This window comes from Dipodomys merriami, unplaced genomic scaffold (genome assembly GCF_024711535.1).
Source record: "Dipodomys merriami isolate MVZ:Mamm:240054 unplaced genomic scaffold, mDipMer1.0.p SCAF_6, whole genome shotgun sequence".
In the NCBI taxonomy this organism is placed as follows: Eukaryota; Metazoa; Chordata; class Mammalia; order Rodentia; family Heteromyidae; genus Dipodomys; species Dipodomys merriami.
The window spans coordinates 24,875,418-24,899,600 of NW_027206179.1; the positions used below are offsets into that span (position 1 = coordinate 24,875,418).

The 24,183-nt window shown below is 36.0% G+C and overlaps 1 protein-coding gene across 2 annotated transcripts in view; it reads right to left on the reverse strand.

The window, feature by feature from the left end:
• The window catches only part of Gpc6 (glypican 6), a 985,788-nt gene that overhangs the window by 663,884 nt on the left and 297,721 nt on the right, over positions 1-24,183 (reverse strand). The gene's annotated exons all lie outside the window — the stretch shown is intronic.

Below are 24,183 nucleotides of genomic sequence, written 5' to 3' on the forward strand. Positions count from 1 at the left end.
GGTTTCTCACTTCATACTGGAACTTAAATAACAATTGGAGACAAATTTGGAACCTACATTAGTAAGTACTAAGATTTTTTTTGTGTGTGTCAGTTGTGGGGCCTAAACTCTGGGCTTGGGCACTGTCACTCAGCTCTTCAGCTCTATCACTTGAGCCACAGCATCATTTCCAGTTTTCTGGTGGTTAATTAGAGAAAAGAGTCTCACAGACTTTCTTGCTCGGGCTGGTTTTGAATCATGATCCTCGATTTCAGTATCCTGAGTAGCTAGGATTACAAGCATGAACCACCAATGACTGGCCAAAACTCATCTTGATACTAGATAAATTCTGATTTCCTACTAAGGGAAATAAAAAGAAAGATGAAATTATTTATGCCACTATTAAGTAGGTTTTCTATAATTTGTATATGAATATAATCTTTACTGTGTATAATGTCTAAGTGATTATGGTAAAAAGAAAACAAAATAAAAGCTAACATTCTTTGCTGGATGAGACTTTCATTTATTTTCCACATTTAAATCATTGGTTTTTCCAACCAAATTAAGTTTGGGTTTCAACACAGGACTGACAAGAGATAGTTAAGCTGAATTAATATAGCAAGAAGTAATGTATTTTCTGGGACAAAGACAATTAGGTGATTTAGGGCTTTTAGAATCTTCAATTTAGTTACAATTTATCAAAATCTATTCTATGTTGTAGAATCTCTCAGACTTGGAAATACAAAGTGAAATTAAAAGCCACATTTATGAATTTAAAAGTTACAACAAAAAAGCAACCTTGGGTAAAGGTAAAATAAAGTGAGGGTTTACTGAATAATTGCAAAGTATGCCAACCTGATCAAGAATAAATAGTAATTTCTATCTCATTTTAAAAGTTCTTTGGTAGCTAGAGGAAGCTGGGGAATATAAGGTTAGCAATTTAACATTGTGGTTTCTTTCAACTATGGAGTCTCAAATTTTGTGTAAGGACTTCCTGGGATGTAATTCCTCTCTAATAGTATCGAAATCAACAACAGCATCTGTTGAAAAGTTTCAAAACCTGAATTTAAAAAATTTCAAAGGGAAAGAAACCATAACCTAATTGTCTATTTTTTAACTTCCCACTCTTTGTTCTTTCATTTGTTTCTTTTTTATTTTACTTTGGGTTTTGTTTTTTGTTTTTTCTTTGTGAGGTGTTTTTTTTTTTTTGGTTGTTGGTTTGTTTTTACAAAAACTGGAATTGTTGGTTAAAGCTGAAATCAACCTTGCCTCTTTAATGGCAAAAGAACATTCTGGGAAAGTTATAAAACTCAGGTAAGAGCAAAATGTGAAGTTTACAATAGTCCCAGTGTCCCATGATTCTAGGCCCAGAAAGGCTGTCTTTCATCTATAAAACTCAATTACCTCTAAATAACATTCTTATTTACTTCCCCATGTAAATTTACTGAGTAATCAGTTCTCACAAGTACAACCCAAGAGAACACATTAAATGTGGAGTTCAATAAAAAAAAAAAAAAGCTATTTACCAAATTATAAATTGGCAAAGAAAAGCATCTTGGCTTTCCTCAACTTTAGAGAGCCAAATTCTTCCAAAACATTGTTGACAAAGATTTCATCCAATGCAGGAAATATCTTTCTACTTGATAGGACCTGAAAGGCTATTATTATATTATTTGTTTTCTATTTTATCAGAACTAAACATTTTCAATATTAATAATATTTATGATAATCATTTTTTGTTGTTATTGTTGTTGGTTGTGGGTCTTGAAATTAGGACCTGGGTGCTGTCCCAGAGCTTTTCAGTTCAAGGATAGCACTTTACCACTACTGCTCCACTTCTACTTTTCTGTGGTTAATTGAAGATAAGAGTCTCATGGACTTTCCTGTCCAGGCTGGCTTTGAACTGTGAGTCTCAGATCTCAGCCTCTTGAGCTGAGAGAGGTGAGCCACTAACACCTGTTTATCATATTCTCTTGATCATCTATTGGCATCTATTTATCATAATCGTTTGATGATTGACAGTTTGAATGTATATGTGTTTCTGCATGTATCCAAAGCTAATTGTCATGTGTTCAGGAAACAAATAATCAAGATGGAGGGAGGGAACATTGTGGTTCTAATAGCAGGAGAACATTGTTTGGTTATTTGTAGAGGTTATTTGCATAGGAAGGTGTATTCTTTTAAAGAATGCCAAATACTATTAGTGCAGATAAATATCTCCCACAGTGTAAGTGTATATGTGTGTGTGTATATATATATATATATATATATATATATATATATATATATGAATAGGTGGACTGTGTATATATATGTACACATATGTGTGTATATATGCTGTGTGTAACACCATATATATACCATATGCAATACAAATACACACAAAAACATTTCTATGTAATCTCCACTGACTAGTGAGCATTTATAAGGATAAAATGTATGAAAAATTATGAAGGGAAATTAAAACACAAGGCACCTTAAGTGGTCCTCCCACACTAATATTACCAGAAAAAGTTTTGTGAAAAAAGTTCTATTAGAATGAATACTTAGACATAAGTGGGTAGCATGAACAACACAAGGACATGTGATGTTAATGTGGGGATGGATTCCTTGGGTTCTGCCCTTGGCATGATATTGATCACCTTCTCTCAGTAAATTAATGTGGTCTTCCCTCAGTATATACTTGGTCTTGATCATCTCTTCTCATGAAAACACTATTGATGTTCAATTGGAACCTAATACCTAGCTGCCATTTAATCATGTGTCTCAAGATCCTACCTGTAACTTCTGCCACATACTCAATCCAGCCAATAACTATAAGCCAATAACTATAAGCCAAAAAGGGACAAGGATTTGTGCTAAAAGAATACGATCTTAGAAAAATTTAGCTAAATATAATTTACTTTTATTCAATAAAAGTAAAAATTAAATAAAAGTAACAAGAAAGATTTATGTTCATTGATAAGATAAACAATCCATTTACCAGCCACTGAAAATACCTTTTTAGATTATAGGGACCCAGCCACAAAACAGTATTTTCTAGAGCCAAATAAATGGATGATTCAAATAAATATTGCCTCATGAAGAATTCACATATCTCTTGAAGGAAAGAAAACTAGTTTTTATTTATGTGCTGGTAGTTCACAACCATAACCCTAGCAACTCAGGATCTGAGATCTAAGGAGCACCATTCATAGGTAGCGTTCGCAGAAACGTTTATGACTTATCTCCAATTAACTAGCAAAACTCCAGAAGTGGCGATATTGCTCAAGTAATAGAATATCATCCTTGAATGGAAAAGAGATGATGACCTGAGCTCAAGCTCCAATGCTGGCACTAACAATAACAACAACAACAACAATACTGATATTAATAACAATACATGAAAAACTTTTTGCAACAAGAAATTGCCTTAGCACTCTTGGGATCTAATCTTTGATCCATGTGGAATGTATCTTGGCAATATTGCATGCTTGGCAATAGGCTCTATAGCTAAAATGTGAACACGGGCTAAATATGCAGGAGGGATCTAGCTCAACAGCTGTAGGGAAGTGTGGAACTAGCACGCAGAACTTCAATAAATCCATGGCTCCCCTTAGCAGCTAACTGTGAACTTGGGTTGCATATGAGGACTTGTTGGATATTACTAAACTGAAAATACAGCATTCAGAGAAAGCTCTCGCATAACTACCATTGTGACATGTAGAAAATCAATCAGCAGAATGACCAATCTCATCATCCAAAAGGACCTAGTATACTGTGGGCATAAAATAATGACAAATGTAGTAGAAGGAAGATATTGCTAAGATAAAATTGCAATCTCTCCTTTCCTCAATAGAGAAAGTGGGAATAACTCAGAGGGAAAACAATTGCTAATGCTACAAATTTGTAACTGATTGTTGTGCTGCTGCATATACTTTAAGGCAGGACCATTTCACATGAATATTATTTACCAACTTTACCAACTGGAGTCCTTAGAAATAGAAAACATATTTTGTTAGATCACAACATAATATTGGGACCATTGGCTACATGCCTAAGAAAATATCTGATGGTTCAACTTCATTTCATCTTTTTGAACTTTCTACTAACTGAATAAAAACTTACCTAATTAGGAGTCTTACAAACTTTTGAAATAAACCAATTTTCTACTATCACTTTTCAGCTATCACTGAAAAAGTGAACGATTGCTCTGCCTGACAGTCTTTGTAGTTACTAAATAAAAAGACCTACTATTATGTCGTTCATATTGTACTAATGGTGTTATTTATAAATATTATACATATGTTCATTCAAAAATGTTCACATAACTATTTTCCTAATAGACATTCAGGATTCAAAATGAGAAAATAAGAATTTCCAGATGGCTTAAAAGACCTCCAAAAGTCTAGTGTCGCTGGCAACGCTGTTCCAATTTTCAGTGTGTCACCAGACTTACTATCTACATAAACAGACTGTGTTTAACCTTTCCCTAGAGGCTTTCAACTCTGCTAAGCAGAACTTAAAGACTGTCTAGCCAGACTTAAAAACTCATTTGAAGCAAATGCATTGTTGATGATAAGTCATGATGACTTCTCAAAAGTCTATTTTTCTTTCTTTTTTTTTTCTGGCTAGAAGTACAATTTAATATGCCCATTTTAAGTCTAGCAAACTTTTCTTCTTTAACAAGGAAATGATTTCATTTTATTTATTTGTTTGTTTATTCATTTACAAATTGAGCCAAAGTTACATGGCCCAACTTCTAGTTTTCTTCCTATAATGGGTACCAACAGTCACTACTAGAGTCCTTCGTTTTGCTTGTTTTGTTTTGCCTTTGTCTGTTTTTCATTTCTACATTTTCTACTCAAAATCTGATTTGAGTTCTTTAGAATACTTCTAAAATTCTATCATAAAATGGACACTCTAAGGGCCAAGACAATACTTTTTAAAAACAGGTACTCCTTCTAACGGATAACTCAAGTGTATAAAATAGGTTTTAGAAGTATATGGTGGACGTCTTTATTCACCTATCTTAACCCAAAACCTGATTCTCCTTTCAGTCATGGGAAAGTCATGGATATAAAATTTAACAATCCACAGAATCAAGTAAAGTCACTACCCATAACACCTTCCACTCAACCGTTTACATTAACCCAAAGCAATAGAGGTGCAACTAATGGGCTGCAGACAGCTGATGCTAATGGCCCAAGTCTAGCTAAATGAAGCCAGAAGACTTGGCACTGACCCCAGGCCTCCATCACTGCAGAACTACCTGAAATAGATTCACCTAATCACCAAGGCAAACCTCATTGCCCACAGCCCTGTGAAAGGATATGCATTGGCTAACCACACTCCATTCCCCCTTTATCATGCAATAGGCATACAAATGTGTTGAAGAGCAAAGAGAAAGAGGAAATCAGTCTATCTTGCCTGAATTTGAACTGGAAGTGCCATCGCTGGCTGTCTGGGGTATATACCTGAAGTTGGGCCAAAGCCACACCACAGAAGACAGCTGGGAAGGCATCACAGTCATGTGTACAGTAGTTTTTGAGGAACAGATGGAGCAAAAGGCAGGAACAGAGGCAGAGGGAAGATGGAAAGGTCAGCACCCTGAACGACCAGTGCATCAGAGCTGCGGGTCAGTATTTGAGTGAAGGGGCATAGATAGTTTATGGCTATTGTCTCTAAGGAGATCTGAATTTTTCTCACCATTTCTCATCACTTTACTTACCTATAGGCCCTCAGCTGCCTTGCACATTCAGGTTCATTTGCACACTTCTGTTCCCTTTGGGTAAAATATTATTCATCCAGAAGTCCAGAGATTTCTTTCTTACTTTGTTCAGTTTGGTTAAGAATGTTTTTCTTGCCATCTTATACAAGCTCTTAGGTTCTACTTTATACTTCTTATCCCTTTCTCTACATTTAAAAAACAAAATCTCTTAGCAAATATTACTGAGGAAGAGTGAGGAGAAGAAAAAAGAAATTAAGCAGATCGTGTGAGACAGAAGCCCAACCAAGACAATGCTTTGAAGGACCTGGAGCAGAGCCACAGGGGATAGGCACCCCTTTCCTTGAGCTGAGGTGGACAGAGATCCAGCCAGAGACCAGAACAGCTAAGACTGACAGACAGGGATATAAAAGGGGGACCCCATAGCATTGCAAGTGGACCACTAATTTCCGGGTCCCCTTCAAACGTCTTGCCTCAAATATGCTGTACTCTTTTGTACTCTTTTTCCTTTTTCTCCCTCCTTGTCCTCCTCATGCTTTTCTTCCTCCTCCCTCACTTCTTCCTCTTTTTCCTTTCCTCCTCTACATGGAGGAAGTGGGATCCTATATGGCATAAGGCAGCCTGTACACGTGGAGTCTAGTTGGAGACTTACGCCAACCCTTTAGTAGCTAAGAGGCCATCCACACCTCTGGCTCCTTACTTTCACTTTCAAATAACCTTTACCTCTATTCCCACTTTTGCTTTGATCTGTGTTTGCGAGGCAAACGTTCCATCCCTGAACTAGACCACCACTAGCTTTCGAGATCCTTTACAACTTTTATACGAGGGTTGACATATTCATTTTCATTAAGTCCAGCTAACAAGGTGATCAGTCTGGAGTATACACTCAGGTTCCAAATCCTGAATGTTAATTTGTATCATGCTTGTGTAAAACATTTTGTTTTGTTTACACAGATAAAACATTTTGTTTTTAACTTATCAGCCTTGCCTGCCCAAAGGCATTCAGAAGAGCTAGGTTGTGCCACCAATTTGGCCTATAGCCTACAAGTTCTACTTTCTTTACTTGTAGAGTGGAGCATTTAAGGAAACAACCTTCAGGTTAACATCTAGCTCTTCTGTTCTTTAGTTATTTCAAAATAAAGTCAATTCACATAAAGTATTATAAAGTGTTCATTTCCTGCATCCCAACCAAATCATTTATACAGAATAGTAACAAAACATAAAATCTACTTCTCAGTTTACATTTTTGCACTATGAATTCTTCTTTTAAAAAACATTGTAAAGGTGTTGTACAGAGGGGTTAGTTACATAAGTAAGTCAATGAGTACATACCTTGTTAAACATTTTTACCCCTCTTCTTTTTTCTTCCACTTTTCCTCCCTCCACCTCGAATCTCCCCACCCCCAGCAATATGAATTCTTACTCTGATTCATATATATATATATTCATATATATGAATTCATATATATTCATATATGATTCATATATGAATCATATATATACATATATATATATTCATATATATGATTCATATATATTCATATATGAATCATATATATATATGAATATATATACATATATATATGAATCAGAATGAGAATATATATCCATATCTATATAGATATCTATATATCTATATAGATATAGATATATGTGTGTCAGACCTGTGGTTTGAACTCTAGGCCTAGAAATTATTCCTGAGCTTTTTTGCTCAAGGCTGGAGCTCTACCACTGAGCCACAACTCCATTTCCAGCTTTTTTGGTGGTAAAATGGAGAGAAGAATCACACGAACTTTCCTGCCCAGGTTGACTTTGAGCTGGTATCTTCAGATCTCAGCCTCCGGAGTAGCTAGATTACAGACATGAGCCACTGGTTCCCAGCATAATTTATGGGCTCTTAATAAGATGTGTGAGTCTCCATCCACATTTACTTTCTGTGCTTTCCAGTTCCGTTCTCTCACCTAAATCCAAGTAACTAATAAATTGATTAAATGAACTCTCATTTTCTTTAATACACTCATGTGATCAAAGAACTTAATCTCAGGATTGTGTGTTTTCTTCAACTGATCTATAATTCTTTAGTGCAATTCGAACTCAGAGTTACAGGGCAGGATATCTATGATTTGCTGCAAACAGCCTGTCTGACGCTAGGTCCTCCTTGATAACAGCAATGAAGCCACAATGCCCCACAGACTTCCAGACGAAACGTAAAAACGTAAACTCTTCAAGTTATCTCTCACATTGCCATGTACCTTTCTTCACAATTGAGGTCCATTCAGTGATAAATGTGAAACCTGAGTTTCAAAACAAATAAGCATGGTGCTGTACATGCAAGACATTATGAATAAAAACTATGGGACTTATGGAAAAGTAGAACTACAAACAAAACACTCCCAAGACTTAGTAATAGAAAAAGCAGCATAGTTTACATATATGGCCATTGGCGATAAAATATTGCAAAAAATGTAATACTTTATTTTTTGGTAAAGACTAGAAGTTTACTTGTGGAAATGGGCATCACAAAGGGCTCCATCAAAAGCATGGCAGATTGTCAGCTTAAAGTTCTATATTATTGATTCAGTTCACAAGAGGTGAGCTGAGGTAGTGTGCTACTCAATGTGAGGCTGGATTCACTCAGGAATACTGGACTCCACGCTTAGAATCAATTTCATGCTCTTGTTGAGGTCATCTGGAAATCCTGAAATATTTTAGAACATGGTGTCTCATTTTATATTTTGCATTAGAGCCAGCAAATTATGTAGCTGGTGTGTGTGTGTGTGTGTGTGTGTTTGTGTGTATGTATGCCTGTGTGTGTGTGTGTGCATGTGTATGTTTGTGTGTGTGTGCATACCCATGTGTCACTATGTGTTCATTCTGTGGATCTTTCAGGGAGATGGGAGGTGTTATGCACTATTGGTATCATCAAATCACCTAGGGAAACTTCAATAAGCACATTCTACATCCTTACTGTAGTCTGATTCCCCCCATATTTACCAGTCATAGTGAAAGAAAACTAAGAAAAACTGTGTATTTATAGCCAGCATTAAAACAATACTGTCTCTACTTGAATTTTAGAGAACCTTTATTAATCTGAGGCAAAGGAAAAAAAGGGAGAAAGGATCTGGAATGAAGACAGCAATGTGTTCCCAATAAAAGCAGGCTTTTCTCACCAGGGAGAGCCACCTCTCAAGTGAAGAAAAGTGGAGGTACACTAATTCCTTCCAGAAACAAATTTGGAACCCCAGGGGAAAACGACAAATTTGCATGAAAAAGGAGTAAGTTATTCACAAGCTAGCTGCTTGCAAGGTTCTTTCTTTCTACTCTTCCTCCCAAGGAATTTGGCCTCAGGCTTAGAGGAAAGAATTAGAAGGAAAGAAATGTTTTAATCTTCCAGCTAATGGTTGCAGTTTACTGTATGAAGGTATCTTCTATCAGAGATAAGCCCAGGCCCTGGACTAGAGCCCCCATCAGTAGACAGCTGGAAAGGTGGAAGCCTCCTAAGAGCTTTCTAGGCTGAAGAAGACCAAGAATTCACAGCTTGTGGGAACTGGGAACTCAACCATGGGAGGAGCCCATTCCCAGTGCAGCCTTCTTAGTGTAGCAGGAACTCAGTAGGCATCAGAGTCCTGTCTTCCACGGAAGGTGGCCATATCTGGAAATCCTCAGGAAAATGTTAACATATAGAACATTTTTACTTTTACCTTTCCTTTAAGGAAACTAGGGAGGAAAATGAAAGGCAATAGATGAATTTTGACTTTGTCAGCACTCAGATGACATAGCCATACGATGATAGTAGAAAAGTAGACAGCCTGGGAATTATGGCCTATACATCTTGCGGGTAGCAAGGTAAGTTGATCAATCAAATCTGCCTGACAGGGAAATGGGAGAAACCATCTAAAAAATAAGGAGGAAATAAGAAGAACTAAAGAATGAAGAAAGAAGAGGGCATCAGACTTAGGGCTTTGGTGTCACAACCTTAGGAGAAACAAAAAGGCAATCCACCAATCAGAAAGCCATCTTAATTCTCATTCTTTCACCCAACATGAAGCTCTGTAATGGGAGAGAAGGCCAAGATGGCAGAGATGGCCTGAAATTCTGTCTTACCAGTGGTTCACCTATGCCACATACTCTCTTTCTCTGCCACATTTGTTTTCTAATTTTTCCTATCACCTACACTTGCCCAAATTCTTCTCTTGCTAGGTGCAAAGACTGGGGTCAACTTTGCTGCCCTAAATTCCTGGTAACATATTTAATGCATTGGCTGGAAACTTATGGATTAAGCATATCATTCTGTAACTTGAGTCTTCTATTACTAATATTATGTTTTGGTGCCATGGATCAGATACTGTTTGAATGGTAACAATAGTATCATTTTTGGTTGTCTTTTTTTTTGTGTGTATGTGGTTTTTTGTTGTTGGTGGTGGTGGTCATGGTGCTTGAACTCTGGACCTGGGGACTGTCCCTCAGCTCTTCAGCTCAAGGCTAGCACTCTACCATTTGAGCCACAGCGCCACTTCCTGTTTTCTGGTGGTTAATTGGAGATGAGTGTCTCATGGCCTTTCCTGCCCAGGCTGGCTTTGAAACGTGATTCTCAGCTCTCAGTCTCCTGAGTAGCTAGGATTACAGGTGTAGCTAGGATTACAGCACCTGACAGCATCATTTTTTTGTTGTTGTTGTTTGTTTGTTTTTAATGAAATTCTTCTCCTTTATATACTTACAGTTTCATGAGGGTAAAAATCAAACACTACCACAAATTTTAATACTCAATAAAATATTTTTATCTTCTGTATTTTACTTCATTTTATATTGTGCCGAATAAGCAAAATTCTGAGCTCGCAAAGTTAAAATTAGTTGAACAAAGAACAAACAAGTAATGTTATCTAAAACATTTTGCCAGAAATCTCTTTCCCTAACAATGTGGGTCTCCCTTCAAGTGTGTTTAGATTCTAACAGCAGTTAACTCCAGCCCCAGAATTAAAACTTCTTTCTTGAAAGCCCATGCATTTCAGTTATTGCTTATGAATACAGTTATCTACTCTTCTTTTTTTTTAATTTCAAAGAACAACTACTTTGTTATGGTAACTGACACCTATGTGTTGATTTACATCCTTTGTTAAGCCAGTTACAGTGGGGTTAGCTAGGTTTTCTATACAAGCTGGCTATCAGGAGTATTAAGAGCCTTATTACCATAATTTATTATTTACCTGCCTGTGACTTTACTCTCATGGCATTTCACTAAGTGCCACATGCCAGCTATTTTGTTTTACTTTACTCTTTGCAAAAGATTACCTTTGTACTTTCAGAAGAAAATCAGGAGGGCTGTGGCTTTTATCCTCTTTTCTTAATCTTGCATTTCCATTCACAATGAAATAGCTCTTAGTCCTTTTAGTGTGAAACCAAGTTCAAGATAACTTAGATTGAAATTCAGACACACAAAGCCAGGCTTTTGAAATGAAAATGTTCTTTCAATAACACCACAGCCTTCTCAAACCCATAGTGTTTCAAATGTACTTTAAAATAAGGCAATCTGTTTCTTCCTGTGAAATATATTATTTTAAGAGCCCTCCTCATCTTTCCTGCATTGTAAGTTATTGGGCTTCCCATTAGCTCCTCCACTGCCATCTCTTATATCATAGGAGGACAGTGAGAAAATTCACTACATTGACAGTTTCCTAGATTTGTGCTCAAAGAAGCTACACCTATGTCTACGAGACAGTGGAGAGAAAAGAAAATGTGCTCTCCTCAAGCTAAATGTTAAATGTGAGAATTTGTTTCTTCAAACTAAAATTAATAAATGCTTTAGTGATTGGAAATCTGGGGAGGCAGATCATTCCTGTTAAAGCATCATTCCAGTCTTGTGAGGAGTGAATCAAACTGTGCTGTATGCTGTGTGTGTGTGTGTGTGTGTGTGTGTGTGTGTGTGTGTGTGAAAGAGAGAGAGAGATCAAGAGAGAGCACACACAAGAGAGAGACTAAAATTGATGCAGCTTTATTAAGTAGGTCTTGATCTCTCCTTGAAGAAACCTTGTTTATAAATCCTAAAATTCCTTCACCAATCATGCAGTGGCCTTCGGAATACCAACATTGTGAGGTGCTAAACATCTAGGTCCTGAGCATAATGCCACTTCCAGAGTTAAGTTGATCATGGAATAAGAACAACAGTGTGATGTCATTTTAAATGCCTGCTTGAATTCTGTCACAATTGGAAGGCCATAAATTGTGTGGATGTAAGTTAGTAGAAAAGTATCCAACCAAGAAATAAGGACTTATAAAACTTGCAGGTGGCAAGTTAGCTAAAACACCATACCTTCCTGGAAACAAAACAGGGCAGGGGAGTACAAAAGAATGAGGCAGTAAAATAGACAAGATAATGAGGAAATAAGAACAGGAACAGTAAATCTTTAGTACGTCATCTTACAGGAAATGGAGAAACTTGCCAATCAGAAAACAATCTTCAAGGACTCCAATTCTCTCTGTTTAACCAGGGTAAGATGGCTGAAATGGGCTGAACTTCTGTCTTCCTATGACATGTGTATGCTACGTGATCTCTTTCTCTGCCATATTTCTCTTCTAATAAACCTTCCCATTATGTTTACTATGTTCACATCTTGCCTGACTTCTCTTGCCAGTTGCAAGTACTAAGGTGGTTTACATTTGCTAAACTTTCTGGCAGTATACTCAGTGTTTCAATGGAAAGCGAGGGATTAAGTATGTATTTTACTCATGTAAACTCACTGAAAGATTAGACTGTGACACTCAAGATCTGTGTAAAAGAAAAATGGCTGCACATGATGTCCCATCCTAATGATGTGCACATGTATTACAAAATGTACTTCTCACCAAACCCAGGTGGCTCCCACCTGAAATCCTAGCCACTCAGGAGGCTGAGATTTGAGGATCACACTTCAAAGCCAGCCTGGGCAGGAAATTCAATGCCATTCTTATCACAAATAAACCACCAAAAAGCCAGGAGTAGAGATGTGGCTCAAGTGATACAGTGCTAGTCTTGAACTAAAAATATCTTAAGGACAACATTCAGGCCCTGAGTTCAAGCCGCAGGACAATACAGAAAAATAAATGAACAAATGAGCAAATAAATAAATAATATTCTCTTCTTACTTTTTTTTGAAGCATTCTAATGCTGTATTCCAAAATTTGGAATCTACGATTCACCTGGGGAACTTACTAGCCATCTAAATTACCTGTCTCCTACCCAGAAGATATGGTGTGTTTGAGGAATGGGCAAGGATTCTCATTTTGGGGACATATCCATATTATTCTCATTGTCAACCTAGTTTTAGAATGTACATAGATGAACGCCAGCCCATCACAATTGAAGAAATAGGCACCCTCTTTGTCTTTTTTTCTGAAATATATTTGTACTGTAAAAATACTGTACAGAGGGGTTACAGTTACATGAGTAAGGCAATGCTATCTAGCATTGAATTCAGTGGTTAAAATAGTAATGACACAACATCACCTAAAACCTCTGGTAGCTGGGTTATTGAGGAACACAGGACAAAGTCTGAATCACCTCATCTCCTTTACCCATCTTCTGCATGTATAACACAAGCAAGAATTAAATCTTGGTTGTAATTTAAGATCACCTTAGTCTTTCCAATGCTTAAATTTTGTGTGCATTAAATTGAGCCTGAAATGAAAAAATGGACATAGAGAAACTACCTTTTTAGCAGATGCCCAGGGGAAAAAGGTATCACAAAGGAATATAAACCCAATGAAATGAAAAACAATACTGACTCATCAAAGTAAGTGAAAGATGTGCCATTGTTGAGAGTCTATGAAGAGAAGTTCTAAGATGGCAAGAAGACTAGGAATGGAAAGACTGGTTAATTCCAAGAAAAATAGCTACTAACCCACTCACTCCACTCTGACTAAGTAAGCCTCTAGTCATCAAAGAGACTTCTGCTTTGAGCAATCAACAGTTGTTTTGGAAAACCACAATAAAATGAAGAAAATGCCAGATTTTTAGAATTTGGATGGGTGTCTGGTTTCCAGAGAATGGCTTCAAATATTTAAACTGCTAACATTAGACCAACAATGATCTTAATGGTAATTGAAAACATCTTTTGAATAAATAAGAACACATTTTGCACACTTTATTTGAAAAGTTTACTCATGACTTAGAGCAACACAGATGTAGTTTGGAAGCAGGCTCTAGTTAAAGAAATAAAACTTGATGGGAAAGAAAAATACCAAAGAGGAAATGAAGTGATATGATTTAAAGGACGATATTATTACCATCATAAACTATGTCAGCCGTGGCTGCCTCAAGTAGAACTTCACTTGATTTAAATCCAAGCAAGGCCACTGAATTATTTTCAGTTAATTATGGGCTAGCCATATGTTGCAATGAGAACAATGTGTTAATCAGTCAACATTTACTCAATGGTGACAAAATGGCTGGTTTCTGTCCGTCTGGACAAAGCATATTTCAGCCATAGAAGAGTATGAGTGCAATATATTTTGGTAGGAAAAATCGTATTAACTGGTTTTAGAAATTTCAAGCAGATGTAAAGTCTGGCTTTGTGTGAGTTTCCACCAAAAACAAGCACACATTGAAATGAGGTCTAAAAGCCTTCTTTGAAGAAAAAAAAATTAAGTGTACCATTTTCCTCTATAAAGTCAACTCATCATCTGATCCATACTAATTAAAGTGTAATCGAAGAGTTAAAAAACCTTCACATTGTAGTATTCTAAGAGAAAAAGTCTCATCTATTACAAAAACACAAAGAAACACAGTTTATGAAAATCCTCACCCATCCCAAAACATACTCTGTACTAATGATCAATGACCAAAGGGCACAGGAATTTCACAATGGCAACACAGATTTTTGTGAAAACATTTAAGTATCCTTCCCCAGTTCTAAAATTTTTCCCTATAAGCATTCGATTTTTAAGATATTCAATAGTTATTTTCTTCACTTGAAAAACAATCCATATAGGCACTGTCTGACCCAATAAATGGAAAATAAGAAGAAAGATAGATCATTGATCAATTTGGTATAGTCAAATGAGCAGAAGTTTCCTCTCAAACCAATATCCCCAATTCTTCAGCATCATACATTTCCCAGTTTAAAAATAAAAGCAAAATAATACAAAGAAACAAAAAGAAATACCAAAAAAACCCCCAGCACATATGGAAAAAAAAGTGGCTTATTCATATTTATATACCTTAAAATTTAAACATGCATTAATATTTACCAATTGATGACACTAATATCAAGCATTCTTCAATGCTTTTTCGATGTTCAATTAAAATGTTACAAGCCATTTCAAACATGTCATGTGATTTTCAGGTTAAAAAAATGGTCTCCACAAAGTGTGCCGGGCTCAAATCCTCAACCTTCTTCCAGCCAAAGTGTAATTAGAAACATTGAGACATCGAGCTGGCTAAGGCTCTTTGGACATCTGCTCCACTAAGCTTTCTCTTGAAAGCCTTGATCTTTGCCTTCCTAATTACACATTTTAGCAAAGCACTTTTACTACAATTTCCTAAGTCTCGTTACCATGGAGGTGATTCTGATCCAGAGAAGTTTGTGAGGCTCATAGATTTCACTCAGAAGTTCCGGTATGTTTATAATCCATGTATTAACCTTTGACTTTTCTAGCCAAATGCCTATTATTTTCATTAATTTTCTGAAGAAACAAATACATGATTACATACATGGTGACGCATTTTTATTCATGTATACACCCACATATACACATTTAAAAATGCGTACAAGAAAAAAATCCCCAAAAGATAGTTAAGTGGAGGTGAATCAGTCAAAATGTGTAACTTATAAACATCAGCCAGTTTATCTTTAGATGGGAAATAAATAAGTACGACCTTTTCCTGAGGATAACTGTGGTTGTCCAACTGCACTTATTTATGTTGTGTTCCTCTGATCACTTTTTCCAGAAGAAACAACTATGTGATTAAACATTTTTTATGGAAATTAAGTATCTTTAATGATGAATACACAGGAGATGATTTCTTTCTGATTTTTCTCTTTTTTCTTTTTCTTTCTTTTTTTTTTTTTTTTTTTGTCCTTGTTGTTGGTGTTCCTGGCGTTTGAACACAAGGACAGGAGTGGCTTTGAAATGTGATCCTCACTTCTCTGCTTCCTGAGTAGCTAGGATTACAAAGAAGAGCCACCAGTGCACAGGTCAGGAGACTATTTCTTAAGTTTAACTACAATATTATTATGGGTTTTTTAACTACAGATAAAGAATATGACATCTAAATTTTAGAAAGAAAATTATAAATGAAAGTTTAATTATGGAGAAATGTGTTATAACCATTTAAGGATAGAGTAAAAAATAATTAGTTGTGTTTTTAATCTAACTTGTCTTCCTGGAATAATTTCTTTGAATGCAAAATGCTTCATAAGATTATCATATAGCACTGTCTTTTTTCAGTTCTTATAAAAATACTATGTGAATACATACAGGGGGAGAAGCAAAGGAGAGAAGGAGGGAGGAAAGAGGTAAAGAAGAAAGGAGAGCAGGAGGACAGAAGGGAAGAAAGGAATGAGAGAGAGGGGATTCTAGAAAATATGAGTTTCATATTCTCATATATAAGCAAGATGATTAGACTCAGTAATTTGCATACCATGGGGTAGAAGCCACAGGTGCACACATAGGCACTGCAAGCAGCTACTAAATGTTCTTGGCAGATTTCAGAACCTATCACACAGGTGCTTGTTGGACCTTTTCTTAGGAGAAAGTATTAGCTCTCTCTGTTTCTTACATTGTGTCAGCCTCCTTCCTTTCCCACATATATTTGTTGCTCATTGTGATGTCAAGAAGCTTTCTAGCTGCAGGGATTGAGTGGGAACCAAATGCTATAAGCACTCCTGAGAGCTTACAGTTTGTGCTTAGCAGGTTTATGAAGCAAAGTTAAAAAAAACAAAAACCTAGAAAACTAGACTATGGCAGTAATCTTCCTCTAGTGATCAAATTATTTCAAGGATAAATCAAACAGCAATTATTTAGATGGTCCTTATTGATAGCAAAGTCAAATTACCAAGATCTTGAAAAGAATATTTCACTTTCTGTCTCTTTATCATCACAGTGAGTATTATTTTAGTAATGTCTATGTTCCTTCGGTGTGGTCTCAGTTTGACATTAACGGTGCCCTGGATTTAAAATAATTCCCACTGTGAACCTAAGATTATTATGAGATATTTTTTAAAAAGGTAGTATAGGTTAAAAGAGTTTTAGAGTATTGAATTCATCTGGGTATAGAGGGTGAACTCTAAGGATCCTGCTGATGATGTGTTATTTCCTTTTGGTTAAGTGGTCATACCCTAGAGAATAATCATAGGTATTTTAGTAAAGCTAATAATTACTTATGGTTCAAAAGGAAAAGAGGAGAGGGAGCCAATAACTGGTGGTGAAAGTTCATGACGAATCCTAGATCCTTCATAAACGTGTTCCCTGATTGGTTGTGGGAACTGTGGTTTGCTTGTCTTTTGTCTCTGGGCACTCATGAAATGGTATTTTAAAGGAACATTTGTTATTCTAAGAAAAAACGGATATGTTATTTTGTATGGTTGTTGCCTGTGTGTTCCTCATTGCATTTGAAGGATGTGTATAACATGCATTATTAACAGGAAACACTTTTTCTTACCCACTGTATAATATGTCCGTTTCACTGTTGGAGCTTAAGGAAGTAGTCATGTAATCAGTACCTTAAACACTGTTGTAACTAAACTGATTTTTCTACCAGATGTCTTTTGCTACAATATAATTTTAGATGATTATTTTTTCTATTTAAAATACAAGCTAGCATCAATATTCCATAAAGCTCCTAAGACCTGAATAATTTTTCCTTTTGTGTGACCACTCATTTCATATTTTCTTACCTCCAATAAATTTTTACTCTCCCCACAATAATTTATTATAGTTTTCTTACTACAATGTTATATTCTGAGCCAGGCATGGTAGTACATGCCTGTAATCATAGCAAATTGTAGAACAGCCAGGAAGATCAAGAGTTTGAGGTCACCCTGAGAAATATAGACAGACTATCTCAAAAAAAGAACTTATGAATTAAATCATATTTTTACTTGTAGACCATACACATTCATTGCATTTATTTGTTAAGAGGAAGAACAAATAGGATTTTATAGCATGAAATTTAATGCAATTCCGTATCTAGATCATTCAAATCGGAGAAAGTCAAAACTAAAAGAGAAAAGACCAGGCTGGGTATCATACTTTAATCCTGTAAAGCAGCATTTCAATTTTTAAAAAATGAGCTCATATCTTTGTAAAAATAAGTCATATGTGTTTAATTGTATATTTTTAACTAAGAATTATTGTCATCCTTTGCTTAGCCATTTTTTTTGTAATTTTGGTGATACCAGGATTTGGATTCAAGGATTGCCAAACTTGCTAGGAAGGAACTCTGCCAACTTGAGCAGTTCCACCAGCATTGTCATCTTGGTTATTTTTGACATAAGGGCACTTTATGCTTGGACTATGATCCTCCTATTTGTGCTTTCCATTGGAGCGGGAATAACAAGGCCCAAGCCCCACCATCCAGCCACTGATTGAGATGGAGTCTTACAAACATTTTGCCTTGTTTAGCTTCAGATTTGCCTACCTGGGCTGGCATTCGCAGAGGCATGAGCCACCAGCAACCAGTTCTAGAAGTCTTTATGATTTTTAAAATAAGAGATAAACATTAAATAATTATGGCTATTTGAAATACTTGAAATCACCTCAGTATTTCATTCACTATTTGAAAACTTGCAGTTATTTAATACTTGCAATCACTTAGGTTCATATTGATTGATTTCTATTTATCAGCCACTGTATGTCAGGCCATTTACCCCTTGACACTACTCAAGAACATAATTACTAATGTGAATTTGCAGAAGACAGAGAGTACAGGAAAACTAGATAATTTCCTGGTAAACATTGTAGAAGAGTGTGCCTCCAGATGTCTGTAAACCTACGTTCCTCATCACTCAACAATATTGACCATATTGCCTTTCTTTGAAGCATTTGGGATCTTTTGGATCAAAATTTGGACAGGTTTACTATTTTCTGGAAGTTATAGTTTAATTTCAAAATCTTTTCTAAGAAGTAATAGACAGGCAGTGGTCCACTGTCTAGGAAAAAATAACATTTATGTTAACATTAAAATAGAGAGTATTGAAGTTTTGACGTGGTTTCTCTGATAACTCCTTGCCTAATCAAAAAATATTGGAGGAGGGAATGAAGTCTATTACTCCTTGGACATAAATGTACAAGACTGACAGCTTTATAGCATTTGAGGTTTCTGGCCACAATAAATGCCAAGGCAGATTGATGTGTGATCTTGTCAATTGACCACCAATTGCTCCAAATCGACAGGAACCAAGCAATTTCTATATTTTCTAGGCCACAATGAAAAGCAGCATTATTTCTGCATCTTTCTCAATTCAGTACATCCAGAGGCAAAATCCAGACTTAAAGGAGGACTAGGCCTCTGTGAAGTGAAACCTTAGGGTATGGAAATCCAACCCACAAGAGCTGAAATACTGGCTATGCAAAAACATTGGTGGCAAAAGAATCACCCTTAAATGTCTTGTGTGAAGAAATGCTGTGACTGATGTACTTTGAGGCAGAAGAGGAAGAAAGTTCATGCAATGAATTCATTGACTAGTAAGAACAATACCATCAACAGAAAGAGACTGGCCTTTCTAGAGTATTGACTCAAATGACATCAATGGAGAGAAATGCCTTTTGTGTGTGTTGTGTGTATGTGTTATAGTTTGTCAGGAATGGTTAATGTGTCAAGGCATCATAAAAAATTTGAAAATTAGCGTTACTGTATTATAAAAGGATTTTCAATATTCAGATACTGCCTCATTATTATCATTATTATTATGGGTTTTTTTTCACAAATCTTGAGGATATGGAGCATTGTCCCTGAGCATTTATGCTCAAGATTAATGCTCTAAAACTTGAGCCACAGTTGTACTTCAGTTTTTTGTTTTTTGGTAATTAATTAGAGATTAACTACCTGCTTAGGCTGGCTTTCCAGCTCAGGCTAGCTTTGAACCTCTAAATCCTTAGATCTCAGCTTCTCGAGTAGCTAAGATTAGATGGTTGAACTACCAGGAACCAGCTCTGCCTCCTTCATTTTATAAACATGTCTCATAATGAGAGCTCAGCCCTGATAATGCCCTCAACTCACACCAAACTTTATTCATAACCTAACCATCTACAGAAATCACGTAGATTCTATTCAGGGACAGAGTAAGAAGGTAACTCAGTAGACTTAATTGTTGGGCTTTTGTTTCTGTTTTTTGTGAGTTTTTTGTTTCACTCAACTACGGAAATGTGAACATTCCTCAAATATCCTAGGTTGAATGAATGAAGGAATAGTGACATAGCTTGCTATAGACAGAATAGCAAGCAAGAGCCTTATGCATTTCAGCCTTCATTGTGGTATACCCACCAACCCAACTTCTCTTCCTCCTCCTCTTCTTTTTTTGTGCCAGTGGGTCTTGAAATCAGAGTCTAGGCCCTGACCCTGAACACTTTTAGTCAAGACTGGCACTCTACTACTTGAGCTACTGCTCAACTTTTAGTTTTTTGATGGTTGATTGCTTATACCTCTCTTCTTTTCCACCCCTCCTCCACCCACCTGTAAATCTTTTGGAATTAACAGAAAATTTACAAGGAGAGACAACTGTCTTTCACAGATGTCAGGGTACATGTAGAAAGCAAGAATTTGGAAAGGATTTCCAGCATTACAATCAATTAAAGGCCTGTACAGGGTGGAGTTATCCAACTTCTCTGTAGCTTTCCCAAGTATCCATATGTAAAAAGTCATTCAGTATCAATATTCACAGTCACAAACACACAAAACACTGGCCCTTTCTATCTAGGTATGTAAGGGGAGAAGGTTGGGGGGAAAAGCATACTTTTTTCTTAGCATCTCCTTGACTTTCCATCAGAAAATTTGTTTTTTTCTTCCATTTTCTTTCATGATGAACTCTGATCCTCCCAAGTCCTCACTGCAGTAGAATTCTAACAAAATTGACACAAAACCATATAAAGTATTTCATAATCTCTTTTAATATACACAAGGAAACTATAGCAACATAGGTGCTTTAAAACGTCATTTATCTTTGAAAGGTATGACTACACACTTCACATGTAATTAAAAAGATACTCAATATCCTCACTGAGAAGTTTTAAGTGTTAAGAATCCAACCCAAGGCCTTGAACATGACAGGCCAGCATTCTTCCATTAAATCATTCTCCTAGCCTGTAATGTTAAGTTGGGAGGATGATAGTTTTCACTAGATCTGACAATTATGTCACCTTAAAATATGACAAGTAGGGATTTAATTTCACTAAATAGCTAGTTTATCAATAATTAAATCCGTCCTACATGACCTCATAAAGGATAGGGCTAAAGCTCCCAATTAGAAATTCAAGTGTCCGTACAGTCAGACTTGTGCAGTTATTTTGTTTCACTAATTAAAACACGGCATGATGACTTCTCTATTATTCATGGACCAAAGAGGAAAGTAAAATTATATATTACCTGGAAAGTTCTCCTAAATGAAATCAGCAAAAAAATAAAAAAATCTTGCAGGCAAAGTTATTACTTTGCTCTTCAGAGATGATAATCTACTTCACAGATAACACTGTATTTTTAATTTCAAAACCATATTGCAAGATTTATTTGGGTTTTGGTAAATATAGATAAAAATGGGAGCACCACAATGCCTTAAAACTTTCAAAGCTCTGAGGACCTCCCCTAGAATACCAAACATTTGTAAATGTGTACTGTGTTCTTTTTTTTTTTTATTGTGAGAATACCATACAGAAGAGTTACACTTATATGAGCAAGGTAATGAGTACATTTCTTATCAAGCATTGTTGCCTCCTCTTTGTTTCCCCTTCCCATCCTCCCCTCATCCCCCGACCCGATCTTCCCCCATCCCCCACCAAAGTTGTAAAGTTCGTTTTTCCACATAACAACTTGTACATCTCATTGTTGCAATGAGCCCACCTGTATCCCTAGTTAAATGATTGGTTTTTACCCTTCCCCTCCAAAAATTATACCAATATCAAATACAGTGAAAGCAGGGGTTATACCATGGGGGAGGGGCATACAAAGCAATATAGAAATCATCTTATATATGTTAGAAACAATTGCATGAAAGAAAAAAACATTTGAATACTTATCTTGGGGTTCATTCCCCTAACATCAACTCATCTGACCTTTTCTGCTTGTCTCAGACATATACTAGTTATTGCAAATAAGGTAAACCATGTAAAACGTGAACTATATCTGTACTTGAAAGTCATGCTAGGGATGAGCTTGCTTAGCATGCTTCACACCCTGGGTTCACGACCCATTGTGTTAAAAACAAAGTGGCCAATGGCATTAAAAAGTTTTCATAATTTCTTTATTCTCAAAAAAATAAGCCAACATTTTACCATATGAAATGGTTTTCTGAAACTCATAGAGCACTGCACTTACATAATTATATACATGAAAATGTTCACTTCCTTTGAGAATGGTTAGAGTTTAGATTCCTTTAGAACAATGGGATTTGAATGCAGATTATGAAATCAAATTTACTTGGTTCACCATGAGAGGTCTGAGAAAAAGATGGGGTTTTGATGCTAGATCTTTCTATTCTTAATAGTGTTGGAGGTGTGTAGTCCTAACACGATGAAATCTGTGTCTACCTGATGGTAGACTACCTGTGGGCATTCAATATATTCTGACTAAGGAAGTACTTTCTGATCATGAGACTCAGTGCATTAGTGTCTTCTAAAATCAATCCAATTCGGGAAAACCAATATTTTAAAAAATGAAATAGAATTGAAATTAACACAACAAAAAGAAAATTAGAGTATCCTCATAGGAAAAGCATTAGTTTATGAAATTCAAGTTTATATGTGTGTGTACATTTGTACATGTATATTACATCTATGTAGGACATATATATTCATTTACACATGAACACATTAGTGTTAAATATATATGAATGTGGAAATGTACATGCATTGTGAGTTCACATATGTATCATCCATGTATAATTTATCTCCTTATTTATTCATATATCTCCTTTGTTTCTTATTTATCTCCTTTGAGAGGATGATAAGCAATAGTATCATTAAGGGTCCCAGTGAAGTGTTAAAAGATGAGCCAATTGAGATGTGAGGAGAAAATGAGGGAGACAAGAGATTTATAGCAAGGACCGGTTTTAACATACATAAAATAGGAAAGTCAAAAGGACTTGGAGAATAATTGACTGGAAGTAGGGTTGGGGGCAAAATGACAAATGTAGCATATGTGCAATCATGCTTCTTATACTATTATTATTAAAAATAATAATTACTATAATTGATTTGAGATGCTGAGTCACGGGTCTTGGGCAGTCTTCTATTCAAAACAATTTCTGTGCCTACATTTGCCTATACATTAAAAAATTAGAGTATAACCTATAATTCCCAATGGTACTTTTATCCTGTTACCCATATTGACATAGTAGGTCTTCCATAAATGCTGCTTCAAATGAGTTTAAGGAGAAGCAGAATGGATCTCAGAGACCACTGTGAAATTAGATATTAGAGACATCTAAAGAAACAAATTTAGTGAATTTGAATACTTTTACTCTCTCTTCTTTATGGGGAGAGATTACATTGTATACATTCTTCCTCAGTTACAAACACAACATTCCTCTAGGACTTGCCCTTGTGTCTAGAGTGATTTGTGTGGCAGTGCCATCTGAGGACCATGAGGGAGAGGAATAGGTAACATGATATTGTTTAGGAATTATAACCATTTATTGCTTTTAAAGACAGAAATATAACTGATGTTAAAAGATGAGAACAAAGAGATAAGTCATTGAATGGAAATAACAACATATTCCATATTGATTCTGAAGATGCATTCCTTCTATTGAAAAATATCCTTTCTGAAGACCTGGTACTTTCAAGGCAATTTGCTAGACATTCCAGTGAGTCTAATGAAAGGAAATTTGAACAGTGCCTTTTATGGCTAATGGGCTACTATGTGGTATTAGGCAAGACGTTCAATAATCAAAATAAAGTACATAATGCCGTGAGGACAGGAGGAATGTGCCAGGTGCCACAGTCAAGATTCAAAACCAGAAAACAGTAAATATCATCAAGGAACATGAACAAGATCCCATTAAGAAGGGAGAACTTGAATTCAGTCTACATCCATCAGAAGGTAAGACACAATTTATCTAGATCATATCATAGATTTCTAGGACATTTTGTCTGCCAAGGTACAGCAAACAGCACTTTTCCTCTTCATGGTAAAAAATGAAAACATATTTCCATTTAATAGGATATATAGGTTCTATAGTTCTAACATTCTTTTTGTTGTTGTTATTTTGTTTTTACAGGTCATGGGGCTTGAACTCTGGGCTTGGGCGCTGTCCCTGAGCTCTTCAGCTCAAGGCAAGCACTCTACCGCTTGAGCTACAGCACCACTTCTG